Consider the following 15,981-nt stretch of genomic DNA (forward strand, 5'->3'; position numbering starts at 1 on the left):
AACAATTAATCTAATCATTGTCTAAATAATTATGTAGTCATATACATATATAATGAATTTGACAATTTCATTGACTGCAAATAACATTTAGTTTTATTAATGCTGACCCTGTCCGACATTTTAATGTCCCACAGACTGTTCTTTGTAAATCGCTGTCAAGCTGATTTGACTCTGCAGCCTCCGCTGGAAGGACACTACAGAAAACCCCTATTCACTGCAAGGGGAGGTTATTACTAGGCAGCAGCCCTACTGCATCTCCCACAGGGTCTCCCACCACCCGGCAGGCCCTGGAGACGACCGCAAAGGTACTGTAACAGGCGCAGGGAGAGATCCGAAGACTGGAAACCCCACTCTCCCCCTCCCACTGGGCACCTGTCCAACCACAGACCTGCCATTACCGCTGGCAGCTGCAGGACTCTGGGGGATGGCCTGCGTTAAGCCCCCAGGAGCAGCACTCCGTCAGCGCAGGGGTAATTAAAAGACAAAGCCACAAAGACAGCTTGCAGCAGCTCGAGACTGGGGGGGGGCTCTCCGCCAGCAGTCCGGGATGCACCTTTCCCCCTCTGGCAAGAAGAGGCAAGGCTTACGAGGAACAATAGAGTGTCTCATCCAGCCTGGCTGAAGCACAGAGATGGACCCGTGCTGCATCCCCAGGTGGTCGTGTCCCCAGCAGGGCAAAGCGACAGGTTTAGCAGAAACCTTCCGACTCCTTCCATCGGGAAGCTGAAGCCTGGCCACAGGTGAACTGTCCAGCCCAGAAGGCACAGTAAGCATGAAAGGGTGTGCCCAATTCAGGTTCTGGACCGTGCTTTGGTCTCCAGCAGAATGTTTATAACTCAATGAAGAAAGATGCAGGCCTCTTGCCCTGGAGACAGTCAATCATCTTGTAGCCTTGTAGAATACCTACAGCACTTTCTTTGCAAAATCAGCCTCTAGTTAGATGATGAAAGGTCATCCCGACAACAGCTTTGAAGGACCCTTAATGCATCGATAATCTAACGCAGGGAGTCCTGCGACGAGGCCTCCCTGCACAGCGTCACCAAAATAGCAATTACAGGCAGGTTGCGTTACACAACAGGCCGATGTTAGCAAACACCGCGAGTGCAGTGTTGCTCCCTGCACCAGTAATTACTGACACAAATAGATCTCACACCTGTACACACACATAGCTGCTCTCGTCCCCAGTGCACGGCGCTGCCCCCCTTCCGCCCGGCGCACGCTAACCCCGCCTCCGGGCCCCTCCGAGACGCGCGGCAGCCGCCGTGCTCAGGTGTCCAATTAGAGGCCGTGAGCCTGGCACTGCCGCCCGAGATGCTCTCTCCCACCGCCTGCAGCGGCTGCGGCAAGGCTGACGGCGCAGCCGCCTCTTCCTGGCCTCCCCGAAAGGCACGGCAGGCTCCCCCCGGGGCAGCAGACTTCGTCCCCTCAGAGCACCAACCACCTTTCGACAGCAGCGGGGGCTGAGGAGCAACGCTCTCGCTAAGCACGAAACCCCGGCGCTGGGTGGATCCAGACCGATTCCACAGGCGACAGAGGACAGCCAGCGCACGGAGGGCTTGCAGACACGAGAAGAAAAGCACACACACACTCATTGCCATTCTCCAGACACTGGTACCACTAAGAGACCATGTTATTTTACGGCCACCATTTATTAAACTTTTTTTTGGGTTTTTTTTTTAAGTGCCACGCGCCTGCCTAAGCAGTACCAGGCTGCAGAAGCTAGAAAGGCTACAAGCTGTCAGGGGAGCTTTTAAATAGCTTCCCGACAGCAGAAAAACATCAGAGACTGAAGCGCGCTCTCCGCCCGAGAGCTCTGAAGGATGACGGATGTTTGAAGAGCTGTTATCGCAGCTCAAGCGCAGGACGCACAACGGCAGTGCACACAAGGCGTCCATCTTCCCTGACCAGCCCCCCCCCCGCTCGCAGCTGGGCAGGGAAGGGGTAGGACAGGGAGGAGGAGGCAGGGGCTCAGATAAGCAGTCTGCCGGGGACAGGTGTAACCCCAGCAGAACCAATCAGTTTTAATTAACCCCTTGTGAATGCCCTCTTCTGGAGGAAAGGTGGCTGTTTGTGCTCTCTCCCTGGCAGGTGCTACAAGCTTGCAAGGTGTTTCTCCAGCGTGTTACCTTTTGATCACCGTGTTATCAGCGAGATATCTCGCCCCCTCCCCCTTCCCTGTTCTTCATTGAGGCCAGCCTTTGATTTGCTGGAGCTTACTGCTAATTTCCTGAGGTGTGGTAGGGGGGTGATTTCAATTTTAGGTAGCTGATTTGGCAAACAACAGGAGGAATCTCAGAGGACAAAACCCTTTTTTTTTAGCTTGATACAGCTACAGCTGTCAGTGCGCCCCGCCAAAAAATGGGGTGATGCATTTAAAACAGAACAAGAGACTTCTCTACACACACATGGTCCTGGGAGTATGGAACAAACTAACGGCCATAGTGACACAGGTATCCAAGCTTGTACGTCGGGTTCTTTCAATAAATGGATCGATTAGCTACCATCAGCCCAACCAGTTAGACGGGCCAGACGGCCTCACTTGGTTGGTAACCCTTCTTTCCGGTTCTGTGTTATTATGGGATGGCAATGTTGGTGAAACATTAGAGCACTTTTGTTTTATAACGCACAAAGACAAACAATTATACTGAAAACAACGTACTGAAAACTCGATCGGCAAGCGGTGTTTAAAAAACATAACTATTTTTTTAAGAAAAGGCACAAACAGTATTCCTTGTAACGTTTCAATGTTCAGCTAACGATTTTCCTAAAAACAAACTGAAAGCAGAGGTGTTTTGCAGCTTGTTTTTGCTCCTAGTGACTAATTTGACGGTGTTAAATTGGTCGCTTCAAATATTTCATGCGTTAAAGTTATGAAATGCATGCTGTTTGTACAATTACGCTATTCTCGCACTTTAAGAATGATTATGAAGCACTCGCTGGCAAGCGCGTCTAACCATTTAACGAAATTAAGGTGCAGCTCCCGGTGTTGGCTAATTTCAACCTGGATCAGTTACGCAGGAGGCACGCTAATCAGCTCTTTAAATGAATTAAAATGCCGTCATCAGACCAGACATTTCTTTAAAGTTTCTCCTTTGTTCTTAATAGTTTTAAAGACTCTCTGTACCTGAGGCTCGTCGTTGTTTTCGTGACGTCCCGGTTTTGCAAACAAAACACCAGAATCTCCCGGACAGGCCCACCCTCCATTATAACCAGCAACACTAATTGACTTCGGTCGCTGGACATTAAGGCCAACTTCCAATAACTAGAGTCGGGGAGGAGCCACGCAAATAAAAAAAAACAGACCCTCGAGTGGGGGACTTCTCCGGCTGCAACCCCGCTTTTCAGAGCCCAGGCGTCCCGTCAAATAACGTCACTGCCAAACAGCGGCTCCTGACCAGTGTTCCCATTATTAATAAGTAAATTAGTCATGTCTGCCATACCGCGACGTAGATGTGCATGAGGGCTCAGCCGACAAAAAAAAAAATATATTCGTAAAATTCGTCAGGTGCCGCAAAGGGCTGCTTTAAGTTTTAATTCCAGCATATACTGATGGATTCCCTTTCTGTAACAATCGCTCTTCACGTTGAATTTTTTAGCAAGGGAGTGACGTCTGTATAACACGTCTCGGTTTTAAGACCAGACCTGTCCAGAAATTAAGTACTGTACACAGGTGTATTGACTTATTGTGCTTCATGCCCTGGTCCCGAAGGAACAAACTCTGGTTTTCAGCCCCACTGAGATCTACACCTGCAGCGCTATTTGACGGTATTTACTTAGTTTGTTCACTCAGTCCCGAGTTTTAAAAATACCCCCCTCTAGGATACTGTTTGCAAGAACGTCAGCACACACAACTTAATGCAGCTGTTCCTCAGCTTGCTTGCCGCTTGCTCAGACTGAACAGTTCCTACTTCTCGACAGTTGATCATGAACAAATTACGCCTATTATTAAGTCAATCAGTGGTTCCATCGCCTAACGTTTTTGAACAACAGTGAAAGTGCACCACGTACAGTAGACCCTCAGGAAGGTGTGCTATTCCGTTTATTTCACCAGAGGAAAACCTGCTGTTTGCACTATTGATAAGCTTGCATTGGAATAATTGATTCTGGTGTAGAATTTGACCTCATATTGATGTCTCATCGATGTCAGATTTAACATGGCTTCTAAATAATCATTCTAATTACCCTGCTGACCTTTAACCTGCATTGGCTCATTTATCTCCCAGGAATAAAGAGAAGGCCGTAGCAGGTCCTCAATCTGAAAAGCTCTTCCACTGCGGCACGGCAGTACAGATTAATGACTACAAGTACCCGAAGAGCAACACACACTAGGCCCATCCTTTTTAATCAGGTTTCGAGATCTATCTGTCTTATTACAGACATGACATTTACACCTTCCATAACTGCCTCTCCTCTGAGGGGAGCAGGGTGTGAAATATTCTCCCTACAATTCCCTGAATGAGATAAAGAGCAGATGTGGTTTCAGGTTACCTGGAGAGAAAAGCACGGAGAAAATACACTTCAATGATTTACGTCAGAATATACAAATAACTGAGTAAATATTAAATCCATTTCTTCATTTCCCACATTCAGCTATGGTTCCCATAAATAGTTTTCTCACCTACTTGCACTGTGTCCACTATAGATATCCAAGACTGTTATTGCTGGATAGAAGCCACTTGCGTGCCCTTACATCAGCAGTTTCAGGTTACCCCTTTGTGCTCTCATCGCCAGGATCAAGGTCTTGAGTCTCCACAAGCTAAGCTGCAGCAGTCCAGTTCCCCACTCACCCCTGGGGTTGTACAGTAGGCGCTTGTGATGTTTTATCGCACAGTCGCTGTCCTGTGCATCACCCACAGTTTCCTTGCTGACCACACAACGCTTCCTCCTTTCTAGTGGTTTCAGTCCTCATTCGGGGCTGGCACGACTGGGGACGTAACCGTGTAGGAAATGCTCGTGACGAACAAGCAGAAATATTGTCTTGCACAGACAGACACGTAGCAGGCAGCACACAGATTAATACAAGTAGCAACGGAGAAGTCGCTTAATCTGATTTCCCTTGATAATCTATTACTGCTGTAATTGAATGATTACCAAAGTAATTTATATTTGCACCTATTTGTACAGCAGCATAATTTATTTATTAGAGCAATATGGGTGAGCACCTTGTTTAAGAGCCCAACAACAGTGTCTTGTGGTATTTGAACCCACATTCAGAACCCTAACCACTGCTCCACACTGCTGCCCGGTTATGGGCAATGACAATAATCCCTTCTCTGACTTGTAATGGTAAAATCATGCAGCTCTCCTCATTTCAAACAACATTGCTCAGAACAGTGACCACATGTGTAGGCTTCTCATCCATTATGAATGGGAACAGTGAGAAGTTCCATTGATGGGACAAAGAGCACTTATCACATTTCTGTGGATGAAGTCACTGTTCTGCTCTACACACAATATGCTCTGCAGTGGGCAAGTCTGTCCAGGTGCAGACAGGAAGCCTGACTCAAAAAAACTTTAAAAAGTTCAGTTTTGAATGAGAAAAAAACCAGGACTTCCAATGGGCTTTTTTAGTGTGCAGAATAATCTGTTAAAACGCTAAAAAATATCTTTGCACCAAATTTAACTATCAGCTTGCACATGGCCCACCCAAATTCCTCAAATGGTAATGGATCACAGAGCCCTGACCATCTCCTCCGGCAGGTGAGAGTGTGGATCACAGAGCCCTGACCATCTCCTCCGGCAGGTGAGAGTGTGGATCACAGAGCCCTGACCATCTCCTCTGGCAGGGCTCATGGATTAGGAGGACAAGAGCATAGTATTGAAAGGACTGTAGCTTCCCCTTGGCCTGAGTAGCCCCAGGGAGGGTGTAGAGTTACATACACTCAGCTGGAGAGCCAGATGCAGCCTTTAACACAGGCTTCAGCTAATCAAATAAGGACCTCCACTGAAACACAGAAAACAGGAGCCATCACCGAGCTTTCCTTAATTGGATAGGCTGCTGCTAAAAAGCCAAGACAGCAGAGCCCACTGACAGATTCTGAGGTTTGGCTGCCCTTGCCTGGTAAGTGTTCAGACAAGCATGCCCAGTTCACTCAGTGAAATAGTTATTTAATCATCAATCAAGGTTCTACTAATTAGACAGTGTATTTTCAGTTAGTCAAATTCTTGAACAGAGGGATTCTGACCAATGCTATAACTTCTCAGGAGATAACTTTGGACTTTGTCTAACAAAGAACATTCCTACATGTAAGTTTGATCTTTGTTGGTTTTCAAACGATGAAAGGCATCAATGAAGGCACCCCAAAAGCCCTCAGAAAACTGCATTCACTGCTTTGCAAGAGTGATCAATTTACATCCTATATATATGCTGAATAATTTAGGGCTTCACCTCTGTGACTCTCCTGTGCCTAAAGGGCCTGTTCCTTCTCCATTATTAATGACACAGGAGTGCCAGAAACAGGAGGATGAGGGGAGGATACCTGGCCAGGTAAGAGTGAGTCTGCATGCACCTCTGACTCCTCAGTCATGTAGTGTAGTGAGTGCATGTAGAGGTATTATTCCTCTTAGATAGATAGATACTTTATTGATCCCGTGAGGGAAATTGCAGTGCAACAGCAGCTTAACACACACAACACAGCCACAGTGTAACGAATTATATAATAATAGTACAATACATACAATACAATACAAGAGTTACTCACAGTCCGGACACACAAAGAACAGACTAGAACAGAACAGTACACAGAAAAATCGTATCCGTCTGCCGTCTTTCCCAATAGTATGTCCCACTCATCATTAGGTAAAACACATTTACCCCAATAATAATAATAATAATAATAATAATATTCATGCCTTCTGCTTCACTTGCATGCTACAGGCTGGCCAGGAGGATGAGGCTGGAGTGATAATGCTCTGCAGACTCAGACCTTTGAACACAGGGCTGGGTCTGCATGTTCAAGAGGATCATGATTGCATCGGCAGACAGAGCTCAGACGTGGCTCTGAGGCCCATTTTGGCAGAAGAGGAAATATTAAAGTGGTCTGTCACCTCTTCTGTCAAGAGGAGGCTGCTAATTACAGCCTCTATAGGCCCACAACCAAACAGATATGCAACCTCTGACCCCTCCGCTGGCTCAGAGCAAGGACAGGGTCAACCCAGGTGACCTTACATTGTCTCCACACACACAGGGGGCTCACAGACACAGCCTGCGTGAAGGCTGCATTCATTCCTGCCTGTGTGAGGGTGCACCACTGCATCTGGTTTGCAGCAGGCCTGTTATAACACAGGCTTCTGCCACACCACCACGTCAACGCTTTCGCATCCTCCAGACATTAAAATACCACTGAAAAATTATCAAAACTTGTGCATGTTAGCATTTTACTGATGTCTTGCAAAATATGCAATATTAACAATAATATACTGTACTATAGGAACATCTCCAAATACTACAGTCAGACATAAGCAGTGAGGGTAACAATGTTCATTTTAAATTTTAAACAAAAAAGAAAAGGATTTCTTGTCTTCAGCCTAAGTCACCTAAAAGACCGCAAAACCCTTCTGTTTTCTCAGAGCTGTGTGTGATAGACTTACACATGACGCAGATCCTTAGAAATCAGCTAAAGAATCTGTGGTTTATTATGCCTCAGGAATAATAATAATGTTTCCCAATGACTTTAGTTTGTAATTCTCCCAGCAGAGAGCCTAAGCTCTCACAAGTGCTCTCTGTATGAAAATGGTTTCTCCACTGAAAAACAGCTTCCATTAAAAATCAGTTTCAAAGCCTCTGTAAGGGTTAAAGTGCACTCAGCACGGTGAATTCACAAGACGAAGCATGGGCATAGGACCACAGCTGACTGCAATTAGACTGACCTCAAACACATGCTGCACGTGCCCTTATTTAGACAAGCCATTGTCATACGTTCTCTCATGCTAGCTGAATCACCCAGCACCGAGCGTTTGCAGAGATATTTACAAACACTTTCCGTTTTCAAAGGAGAAAATACAGACAGATTCAGAATACAAGTTTGCAGCAGGGATTAAAAACAAGAGTCTCTTCAGATTGCGATGAATAATTGCTCGGATGAAGGGAATGAATCATACACAGTATGCGATGCAGTGCCTTGCAAAGCCACACAGACCTTATTTCAACCCATTTAACCTTCATTCAAAATGCCAAGAATGCTGTGTACTGCTGTCCGGGAGCCGTGGAGGTGCAGCTTCAAAAACAGACAACACAGGGATTAGAAAGCATGGAACAGGCCCCTGAAAAACGAGTCATTTTAATATAGTTACAGAAGGTGTGCTAGCAGCATCCCCTGCTGTGTTAGAACTGTTCACTAAAGTTCACGATAGTTAAAAAATCTGGCCTTTTCAGCCTGTAAAATTGGTATACTGTGTTTGTTTGATATGGCTAAATTAAGTTATGCTGGTTTTAAGATGCTGTCACAAACAACACCCACACAAGTCATCCCCTGCTTGTGCTGACCTCTGTGGTTCCTCTGCAACAGGGAGGTCCCACCCCTGGCCCTGCTCAGCCCTCTCGACTGGCTCCTCCTGGCCCTGAGGATGGAGATGGAGAAAGAGAGGAACAGTGGGGCACTGGAGACAGCCTTCTCTGATGGGGTTAGCTCCGTAATTAGAACACGCTGCCTTGCTGTGATAAACACATTCCTTTTCCATCACCTTCCGTACTGAACTCCAATTTCCACCTCATTTATCTTTCATGAGCAACCCTTAACCTCAGGGCTATCTGTGTGCATTTTTCAAGTAAAAAAAAAAATACTACGAAAGATCATACTTGTTGATCTTTTGAAATTGTCTTTTAGTTGTATGGGCTTGTTTCAATTTAGATATTGTGTGGCGTGCTCTGAAGCTCACAAAAACTAGCACAAAGCATTACTTTAAGGGAGAAGCATGCTTCTCACCAGCAGTGCAAACTCCAGCTTCCTGTGTGAGGTACAGCAGAGCTCCATCCTTGCATGATCTGCCCAGTGGGCTTATCTGCAGCCACCCACACACCACAGTACAAAAACAGGACAGAAACAGACCCACTAAAACCCATTTGAACTTGCACAAAAGTGAAACTGCTGCCCTTTTTTGCAGGACAGTTAACTGCCAAAGAGGCCATACCTTCTGTTGTTTCATTACTAAACGAAATCAAATAATTTAGTGCTGCTACCCCACATCGCCTAGCCCTTGGGTTTGACTCGGACCTGCAGCACATTCTGAGTGGAGTGTGCATAGGTTGGTCTCCCTATAATAGTGCGTGTTCTGTCATAGACTGGCATTCCATCTTAGGCATAGTCCCACCCTGACATGCTGAGATTACTCTGGGTTCCTGCAACCCATACCAGCAGCGAGCAGCTTCCTCCTAATGAATGAATATATTAAAGTAACACTAACACCTCCCTGATTCTTTTAGAAAGTGTCTTCCAGACGAGAGAGCTGTTGTTAGGAACCAGCTGCGCGAGACTGCCTTCCTCAAGCTCCTTTCGAGCTGCTGAGCAGCAGGGAGTTTACTCCTGGGCTTGTAACACCGGGCGAAGGAGAGAACACCGCAGATGGAGAGCCTCAGAGCCTCCGCAGCTGTGCAGAAGAGGCCCTGCAGCGGTGATGACGTGCGGCGGGGCTCAGTTAAAGCCCGTGGGTTCAAGAAAGTGTCAGATGCAGTACACTGAGTAAGGCGCTACGGTACTCATGGAGATGAGTGCTGTACTTCAAGAAAGCTGCGGGCTGGCCGGTTACTGGGTCTAGCCAGCGGGCTAACAGAGCTCCTTTTTCTGAATGTAAATGTTCTCGATTCAGGGCTAGGCGGCCGTCAGACGGGAGGCAGGAAGGACCCCATACAAAGATTGTGAAGCAGCCCCCCCAAAATGCCGCTGAAAGGCCTGGAATAATGCAGCTCCGAGGGGGAACGGGGGAGAGCTGGCGAATGTAAAAGATGGGCAGAGCGGAGCAGAGGAGGGTGGAGGAATGCACCTCCTGTCCTCTCCTCTTGGGTGACACGGGGACAGTCAATGTGGGGCTCCCCCACCCGCCCTGTTCTGCCTGCGGGTCTGCAGGGGACCAGGTGCAGGTGTCCCTCTCACCATTAAACTAGCAGCCCTTCTCCTCTAGCCCTCAGTTCCAAGTGGCTTTGAGCATTTAGGGAGGGTCTGCTCTGTCAAGCACATGGATTTAATCAACATTTAAGGAACAAGCACCCGGATTATAAAAGACGCACAAAAATAAATAATTGTTTTTATATATACTGTATGGCTGGCTGTAAGTGGCAATTTTCTCTCCTGATGCTGCTAAATTACCTATGATCCCATCTGTGAACTTCACGTAAATTGGCTGTACAGACTCAAGCAGATTCGTCTCACAGGCGAGTCCAAGATAAATTATTACCCCTCTGTGTATACACCTTACTCATGGGCCTGGATAGATGTATTCCTTTAATTTGCGAGCTATGGAGTGGCACAAGGTATTCGTGATTAAATTTAGTTTTTTTTTTTAATTATCCCAATGTATGTCTCATTCTGTAGATTAGAACACGTACAGAATGAAGCAGATAATGGGGTAAATTTACCGAAAAGGTTTGCACCATAGAATGAAATGGGACAACATTTTGTCACAAGGATGCATTACACACCGCTAGAAGTAGCCATAAGCCACAGTGTTTGTTAGTAATAAAATAACAGTTAACCAGTAATGATGGCTTGTATCAGTACAACATTTTCAGGGCAGATCTTTTAATTAATTGTTTTCTGCAACTGAAGCAAACTTGTATGTATCGGGCAGGCAATTTGCTGCAAAGTTGTGCTGAAGGAGGAAGGATATCATCAGGACTCCTTCCTGGCTCTTGGCTCCTCCACATGGGCTGTACCCAGTGTCAGAGGCCCAGCAAACACAAAAGGCTTACAGATGATGATAAATTTGGTCAGCACCTCTTTGGACTGGAGCACCTCCAGGAAGCCCACCGCAGACCGTGCAAACTCTGGACTGGGAGGCTGCAGGGCTATCTGCTACATCACAGTTTCAGTCTCAACCTGAGCAACTAAATGGCAGCTTGTGCTGCTACAAAGCCTGTTCATTCAACTCAGTTCAGACTGCGCTCGTGGCCAGATGACCTCTGGGCGGCATAGCCCTTCCAGCTCGATTTCTCGGGCCTCAAGAGCGAGGGGGGGTTGGAAGACATCTCGGCGTTACACTATGTGGTCCACCCCTTTCTGCAGGCAAATCTGTGCTGCTAAGTATTTCTCTTTGAAAACACGTGGAAGTCTCCAAGCCCTCCACCCTGTGTGCCTGCCTGCAGAAATGTTCTTTACAGTACAGTTTATTTTACAACCGTATGTACATTCACACCACGCAGGCTTCCACAAGCGCCACTGTATCCCCAGCAGGTCAATGACTTCTAGATGTCTTTCCCTCCTGCTCTGAATCCATATCAATTTTTAGAGGCCTGGAAAAAAGAAAATGTGACAAAGTTACCACAAAAAAAAAAGAAAAAGAGTGGCCATCTGTTTGAGAAGTGGCGTAGTGGTGTTTGCTGTGGCTGTGAAAGCTCCTGAATTCAGGGCCAAGAATTTTCTCACACTCCAGCAATGTAATAAGATGTGCCAAGGAGTAAAGAAGAGAGAAAAAGGGGGGAAACTGGCCATTTGTCATAGGCTTTTAACTGTGAGGTGAGGGTGGTGGTGATGGTGGTGGTGATGGTGGTGGTGGGGGGGGGGTTGTTGTGGAATAAGCCAGAGTGTAGTGGTGGGTTTCTGCTAACAACAAGTGCATTGTTGCTTTCTAAAGCAAGCCCACCCTTCTGTTTAACAGAAGTGACAGCCCGCTCTTCTGGGAAGAACTGGAGGAAAACCAGGGGAAAATGGTGAGAATCTCCAGCCTCCGTCCCCAAGGGCCGCCTGAATCGCCCCTTTTACTCCACGGATTTCCCTAATTGCATCTCAGTTCTCATTCACACTTCAGAAACGCTTCAGTCTGAGCAAGGCATAAACAGCACTGCGTGTAATGCATGTGTGTGTGTGCGCGAGCTTACGTCGGAATAAATGAAATTAGCACATCAAAAAAATAAGTCTGCCCCTCCTGAATTTTCAGCTTTGGGATAGGATTGGGGAGTAGAGATTGGGGGCAGGGGGGGGGGGCAGTTGTGTCTTATTAGAATTGAGGAGTCGTTAATCATTGCAACGCAGTCAGAATGGTTGATTTATAGGAAAAAAAGGTTTCAGACTCCACTGAACAAGCACAAGGCCTACAACTCCATTCAGGGCTGAATCTCTGAGCATCACACTTTGGAATTCTCTGCACAACACACACACACACACTGTGTTCTCAGCCCAACGCAATTATACAGTCGCACAGCACAACAGGCTGGGCAAGTCAGAGAGTTCCTCCAGTTAATTCCCCAACAAGTTTCACTGAGATCCTGAGCACGACGCTTCTGTGTGTAATTGAGTTGAACACCAGCCTTAAATGGACCCTGTCTGTACGTGTACTTATCCATCATCGCCAGCTCATTGTTCTGTAGAAGAATATAAAAAAAGTAAATGAAAGATGCATATGCAGAATGAAGGACATGATAGCAAGAGAGCTTGGGGAAGGCATGCCCACACTGCAGTGACAAGTCCCTGCTGTATTGACTGCAAGTTTATTTACCCACATAAAAAAAAAGAATTGCGTGTTGATCTGAAAATTCCATTATATATCCAAGATTTTCTAAAAATAATCACCACTATTACATGCACAAATTCAATAGGTTTTCCCATATGAATATTGATTTTTTTTCTTGGAAAACACAGGCTTTTTTCAAAGAGTCACTGTTTGGCGTAATATATTCAAATAAAGCTGGCCTTTATTCTCGGAAGACGATGGTCAAACCAGCAGAACTGCTGCCATTCCGTAAATTTCCAAACGGGATGCGTTTTTTTTTTTTTTATCAGGCTTTACTTTGCTTTGTGATGCTAATGTGCTTCCTTGTCTTTGTCATGTGAGGGCTAGCTTTCCATGGACACCCAGATCAGAGCAGGGAGGGGGAAACCAGATATTCACCCCCAACAATGCAAATTGTTTTCATGATTGAAGGGATTATAAACCACTCTGTTTGTGACGGTCATTATCATGCCTTTTCTAGCTGCTGGTGCTGCAAATATTTTCTTGCAGAATCATTGACCTGCCAGCTCCTAGCAGGGCCACGTCTCCCTGTGGACATCTGATCTCCATTTAATTGCTGGTTTTGGTGATCCCCTCATGGGGCGAGGAACCTCTCTTAAATTAACCACATGATTAGACTGTTCAGTGTGTTACCTTCTGCGATTTTCACCTATAATCCTAAACATCCAATCTCCTCCAAATCCTCACCCTCTCTCCCCAAAGACAAAAATGCTTTCTAGGAGAATACTCTTGCTAGCTAATATGGGTGGGGGGGTTGTCATTCAATTACGAGTTGAAATGACAGAACAACCTGATTTAGCCCCCACCTCCAGTGGGAGGACTCATTGTGAAAAACCTTCTCCTCTCGACTCGGTCTCTTCCGAGAAGTGAACAGTCAGAACTGCCAGGAAAGGGGGGCGCCCTCTGACTCACACCAGCCAAGTAACAAATTCCTGCCTTGGATTGCACTTGTCTCACATCCAGGGAAAATAGTCCGACCAGGACCTTCGGAGCTGAGCTCAGGAATAAACGGGCTAAACAACTCCAACAGGACTTCGTCTAACATCTAATAATACTCAATCATACTCACTGCAGAATGTCTCCGTCACTCATTTCATTGTATTGGCATGCAGCTCTTCTCCCTGTCCATCACTGTGGACAAGCAGTTTAGGCGGCGTCAACCGAGATACAGTATACAGCTTCCCTCTCACTAGGGCATCAAAGTGACTCAGTTATACTCCCATTGGCTGCTCACCTCCTCTCAATCCCCTCCGATGAGATTCTCTCTCCACCATCATTTGCTTTGCAGATAAAGTTCACATATATTGCAGCGATCCTTCTTTTCATGTCCAGTACAAGCTATTTGGTAAAAATAGTCAACAAAATCGAAGTCCAAAATCAAAAAGAAAGCCCTCTGTGCCCCAGGGGACAGCGGCCTGCACTGAAGTGACCCAATAAATGTGATGAATGGAGAAGGCAGACCTTTAAAACCTTGAAAAACGTTTAAAAAGATGCCCGTTGCTTACAGGATTCACGTTGCCCCAGCAGCGGTGGAAAGAGAGTAGTTAAAGTGCAGTTATTACCCTCAGAAATCCCACGAACACCACCAGCACAGGCACCTGCAAACCAGTGAGAAATGAAAGCAGAACTCAGCAAGTGCACAAGAGCCCAAAACGGCTACGTGGTTCCATACATCAGGATGCCCGTGGGTCCAGCTGCTGACAAGAAACACTTCACCCAGAGGTTCCTAGTTCAGCTCTTGCTCTGCCCATTACTCCCAGTAAGTAACCAGACCTCCTTGCGTTTGACAAGATGTAAAAGCAAGGCCACACTTTTGAAGCATTACTTGCCCCTCAGGACTACAGCCCTGTTTTTCTATCAATCTTCCTGAATAATGCTAACAGAGTAGCCTAAACCATTTTGATGCACAAATGGAATCAATTCTGAATTATTTTCTTTAAATCACTATTAGCAAAAATAATCACAAATGTCATTTGGATGATGGTGAAGAAACAAAAATAGCATAACCTGCACAGATTAGTGAAGGAGCATTTTCCTTTCTCTTATTTGTTCCCACCTGATCAGTGAATGAACACAGAGCGCTCGACTGCCTGCCGGACGTGCTGATAAACTCCCGAGGCCACAGACAAGTAGCCCAAGGACAGCCGCCTCTGCCTTTCACTTGCTCATCACTGCCCACATACTAGCCCGTCAATATTGCAGGTTGGAGGCCACCTCAGCTCCTCACAGTACAGCTACTTTTCAGCCAAGTGAAAAGATGAAGGAGCGTCTACTGTACCAAACCAGGGCCCCCTCACCGAGACCATCTTGAGGTTTTTCTCCTCCCCATGTGATTAATTCTCTCCAGCAACCGGGACTTGAGAAACCCAGCGGGAAACTGCCACTGTCCTTTTCCTTGTTTGTTGTGCGTGTGTGAGAATTTCACTAGGGCAGGGGGGAGGGGGGCTTGGCCCATTCCAACGGGAGGTGAAAGTGGGTCCCAATCAGCAGTCAGCCCTGCGACAGCAGCTGATACCATTTCCCTCTGCAGCACATTCCATATGTACTGTGCAAAGAGGCACCGCAGGGAACCGATAGGTAGAACATGAGGATCCTTATGCATAGCCAAGAATCCTGCAGAATGTGGAGTAGCACAGGGCCAATCCAAAACACATCATCCAGGGGCTTGGTCAATTGGAGAAGCAATGGGTCCAGTAACCAAGGAAATCCAAGAAAGCCAATCTGAAAAACAAAACCCAAAGAGTGTGACCAAAAAGGCAGGAGCAAAGATCAGGAACCAGGAGATCAGTCAAAAGGGGTTGAAACACACACAAGAGAATACTACAGGAGGCTTCTCAATAGTGAGCCTGGGTTGGTGTGTGAGGGAGCTTTAAATACTGCAGGGAAAGGGACGTGGTTGGATAATTGGTCTGGGCATGAGAATTTGTGGAATCTGGTGCATGTGGGAATGTGATGGGTTCAATTAGGAATGAGATTGTGAAACAGTGGGTTTGGGAATGTAACGGCGATTGCGAGGGAGAGTGTGGGGCGTGACAGTGGCTGTCTAGACTAGATCTATCTAGTGTCCCAGAAATTTCTGCTGTGGGTGGAACTGGAGTCTTTGCTGGCCAGCTGATGGGTTGAATTGGCTCAGGATTGGCTTGGTGATCGGCGAATATTTTCTTGGGAGGAAGGGCTGGAATGTGGGCTTCAGATTGGGAGTTAGCAAATGACAAAAGTCCTGTTAGGTGAAAGTGAACTGACCGAGCGTGTCTTCAGAAGGGAAGGGCCACCAGCCCGTCGAGGGGCAGAGGTCAGAAACACGAGGAGGTTAGTCAGCCC

The 15,981-nt window shown here is 46.6% G+C and overlaps 1 protein-coding gene across 8 annotated transcripts in view; it reads right to left on the minus strand.

Moving 5' to 3' along the window:
* Positions 1–15,519, minus strand: part of aanat2 (aralkylamine N-acetyltransferase 2) — a 40,838-nt gene extending 25,319 nt beyond the window's left edge. For 5 of the 8 annotated variants that reach the window (XM_088613003.1, XM_088613002.1, XM_088613001.1 and 2 more), the window contains exon 1: positions 3,125–3,655. The gene's annotated coding sequence lies outside the window, so the exon portion shown is untranslated. Of the gene's footprint in view, positions 1–3,124; positions 3,660–14,957 lie in introns of those variants that run through there. The other 3 variants (XM_088613005.1, XM_088613004.1, XM_088612999.1) reach the window with 2 other exon arrangements.
* Positions 15,520–15,981: the final 462 nt, after the last annotated feature.

The sequence above is a fragment of the Lepisosteus platostomus genome, chromosome 19 (assembly GCF_059453375.1).
Source record: "Lepisosteus platostomus isolate fLepPlt1 chromosome 19, fLepPlt1.hap1, whole genome shotgun sequence".
Taxonomy (NCBI): Eukaryota; Metazoa; Chordata; class Actinopteri; order Semionotiformes; family Lepisosteidae; genus Lepisosteus; species Lepisosteus platostomus.